The 4074-nt window shown below is 35.8% G+C and overlaps 1 long non-coding RNA gene across 1 annotated transcript; it reads right to left on the minus strand.

Moving 5' to 3' along the window:
- Nucleotides 1–849: 849 nt before the first annotated feature.
- LOC121467348 lies at nt 850–1343 on the minus strand. The gene is made up of 2 exons (XR_005977456.1): nt 1201–1343; nt 850–1139 (listed from the first exon to the last, which is right to left on the minus strand). It is a non-coding gene; the product is annotated as an uncharacterized LOC121467348 (long non-coding RNA).
- Nucleotides 1344–4074: the final 2731 nt, after the last annotated feature.

Raw genomic sequence — 4074 nt, forward strand, 5'->3', positions numbered from 1 at the left:
TACAAATTTTTGGTTTCAAGTGGTTAAAATTATTATTTAAGTGCTTTCAATTATTATTATTAAAACACGTGCAAGATAAATTAGCACTGCGATCGGGGTATACCAAAGAGAAAATGAAACCCAACTGAGCTTAAAGCTTATCGGCCTAGACTCGCCAACGTGTATTTAAAAAAACCAACAGCTGACCAAACCAAAATACGAGATCTTTAACCGGGCGATGCATCTCAAGAGGAGATGTTTACGGAAAGGAAAAATTAGGAGAGGGCGTTTTGCGTGCAGAGCTTGGCCGAACTAGTTTAAATGGAGATTTGCACCCCCTATGAATTAGCTGCTCTGGAAGCTGCTAGTTCTGGGCCTTTAAAAATAAATTCATTTCGCGCATTTATATTTATATTCCTATTCGTTCTGAGAACCGAGAAGACCTATTCTCAAATCCAGGATATTCAGTCTTAAAAAATCAGTCTCGATCTAAGAAAATGTCTTCTTGATTTCAGTAAATCAGTTCTTGGCTCAATATTGAGCACGGAAATACTGAAATCGAGACTGTTGAGAACGGTTTTTTTGTTCAGTAAAAATGGCAAGCCACAAATTTTAAAAAAATCTTTTTTCGTTATTTATTTTTCGCTTTTATTTGTTTTTTTTTTATACATCTATATTCGAAATTATAAATCTAAATATATTTTAATCTTATAGTTTTTTTTTATCATTATTTAAGACATAAGTATGAAGAGGAGGTGTGAAAAAAAATTGGAGAGCTCGTCCAACAAATTTGGAAAGCTGCTTACTTGAAGGTTGATGTTATTGTTTTTCATTTCCTCAATAATAAGATTAATGAGAATGCCTCTTTGCTTTTCAGTCAGTATTTTACATGCTAGAAGTTCTTTTCCAGCAGCCGTTCCACTTAAAGTTTTATTCAAGCTCTTTGAAAAATTTGTAATTATAATTAATGTTAGACTCAGGTTATTGGTTATCAATTATACTGAAAATATACATAATTATTAGAACTTAAAGACTCATATCTTGTTAAGAGTGTATTTGAATTTAGGTGCATTAGACGGCAACGGAGATAAAAGTGCTGGCGGTGCCTTTTGTGGCGATGGCTTTGGAGACGATGGTTGCAAAGATATTCCTTGAGTAAACTATAAAAATAAACAAAGAAAGTTACCAAGAAATTTGGAAAGAGAAATAATAATGTCTTACCTTTGTTTTCCTCCAAGCGAACAGCTTTTCGCGGAAGAGTACTCTAATTCCGATTGGCGGAATCGCATCCTTAATTTCCTCCACGGTAATAAACTCCAGACAGTCGAAATTTACACCGGCGCCTAGAAAAAATAAATAAACAGTGTAACAATTTTTATACTCAAATTTCAAAACTAACTTGTATAAAAAAAGATTGTTAAAAAAATTTGAAGCGTGGCTCTGCTAAAAAAAGAATTTATTTAAATTTAACACGAGTTGTAAAGAAACAATTTACTGCAAGTCACGCTGTGCAGTCCATGTATGAATGTGATTTTTGTTTCCTTTCGATTCTTATTCTTTTACGTCTTGCAAATGCTCTCCTACTTTCTCGTTTGTATGTATGTACGCCTGTTGTGCGAGCATTGCACAACGACGTTGCCAAAATCCCCAGCTTCGGTCAGCGCAGTCAGCGGACAATGCACTCCAATGCAACGGCGGCTACCCAACAGTCAAAAAAAAGGCACAAGTTCAGAAAATTTTTTTTAGAAAAAATTAAATACAAAATGAATAAAATTCTTTGTGTTAAAATCATATGATCGTTAGATAGATCGAATCATTACACAAATTTCAAAAACTAAAGTTCACAACAAAATAGTTCAAACATGGCATTGACCAATGAACAATTAAAATCCATTATAGAAGGCGCAGTTGCAAGCGCACTTGCCGCGCAGGAAAAGAGCTTTGAGCAAAAATGACAAGATGTTCAGAAGCGATTAGGTGGTGCAAATATCGGCACACCAAAAGAAGAAATATAAAGGGATGCCGAAATCATAATAGGTATCGCGTGCTGCGAAACGTTAGACATTATGAAGTCCCTGCCGGACTTTGAAGGAAAGAATGAGAACTACGCGGACAAACGACCGATATATTTAATAGAACAGGAGATGTCAACACTCCGTCAAGGAATGCTGTATTATGACGAAGTAGAGAAAAAAACTGACCTACGACAACACCGTAGCTTCCTCACTGAACGAAAATTACAGAGCAGATGCGCTACGAGTATTAATTTCGGGCACAAGAAAATCGCTTAGCGACGTTCTTTTTTCGGTAAGACCAAACGATCTTCCTTCTGCTTTAGCATTAACCCAAGAAGTAGACGCTAATCATGAGCGATACATGTTCGCAAGTAGTTTTGCACGTAGCACGTAGCATGGAAAAAATCCTCACTTTAATAAAATACCACTAAGACAGCCACACAGACAGGATCCGACACAACCAATGAACGTTGATTTCTCATTATCCCGTTTTAGACAACCAACCCAAAACCAACAAAGTAGACCGTTTTCAAGGCCAATCAAAACACTTACCAAAACAATCAACCCAAAGGTAACAATAGTCAGGGACAGACGATTAAAAGGCCCAATAGTAGTAGCACTAGATATACAGGACCAAAACACCAGAGCATAAACCATCTGGCCTTAGAAAACGATCCACCAATGAAACCAATAATAAATACCCGGCAGTAGCCGAAGGGGAATGTGGTAACATCGACGATGATCTAGTAAAATACGATGAAATAAATTTTTTAGGCATAACTCCCAGCTGCCATTCATAGAAAGGGATATCGTAGGGAGAAAAATACAACTTTTAATTGACAACAGGGGCTTCCGAAATTACATCAAACCTATGAAAGAATTCTCTATAAAATCAATCCATGGTCTCAACACAATAAACAAAACATGTATGATGCACCTTTTTAATACAAATACAACATTTTCTTGCTACCAAATCTAACAAAAAAAAACTGCCGTCGTACTTGACCTAATAACCTTAATAACAAATAGCAGTCGAAGGAAATTAAATTTTTGAAGTGTGCAGATGTTAATTTTACAAAAAATAGCGAAGCTTTTCGAGGCTATGACTGTTCTAAGCTAGTTATGCTGCGGACAAGTGATATATGTCATTAAAAAGGAACAATTTACATATTGTTGAACGTTGTTAGCATAGTGGGCAGTTGTCAAGTTCGCGAGGAAAACACAAATAAAATAATATAGAGACATTAAAAAAAAATACTAAATAAATAGGAATAAGTACGGTGCAGGGATAGAGGTTGAAATGCAAATTTGATTATATAGACGAAAGGGCTCATGCAGACCAAAATTTAAGGTACATGTGGGCCAGTTAAGAAAATGGTAGTTGCGGGTTGGTCCAAAAGGCACATTAAAAGTTAAGCGGCTTACGGTTAACAAGAGTAGGTAAATTAAGCAATAGTAATATACTAGAGTAAGAATACAACCTTACGTTTTGATCCCAGTTCAAAACACAACGGGCAAAAAGAAGAAATTTTTTTTGTACCGACTCAGTATGATCAATGTGTACTTGATATTGGATACTCTAAACGGGAGCGCAATATTATACAAGTTTTTGGTTTCAAGTGGTTTCAATTATTATTATTAAAACACGTGCAAGATAAATCAGCACTGCTCCTGGCGATCGGGTCATGCCAAAGATAAAATTAAACCCAACTGAGCTTAAATCTTATCGGCCTTGACTCGCCAACAGCTGACCAAACCAAAATACAAGATCTTTAAGCGGGCGATGCATCTCAAGAGGATATGTTAACGTAAAGGAAAAAGTAGGAGGGGAGGCGTTTTGCGTGCAATGCTTGGCCGAACTAAATGGAGATTTGCACCCCCTATGAATTAGCTGCTCTGGAAGCTGTTAGTTCGGGCCTTTAAAAATAAATTAATTTCGCGCATTTATACCCATTTTTTTTACATTTTTTTAGCTATATTACATTAATTTTGGATTTTATGTTTATCATTTTGGCAAAGGCGCTTCATAAATATTTTTTGACAGCGTGGTCAGCTAATATTCTAATTAAATAATTTAAAC

This window comes from Drosophila elegans, unplaced genomic scaffold (assembly GCF_018152505.1).
Source record: "Drosophila elegans isolate 14027-0461.03 unplaced genomic scaffold, ASM1815250v1 contig_382, whole genome shotgun sequence".
Lineage (NCBI taxonomy): Eukaryota > Metazoa > Arthropoda > Insecta > Diptera > Drosophilidae > Drosophila > Drosophila elegans.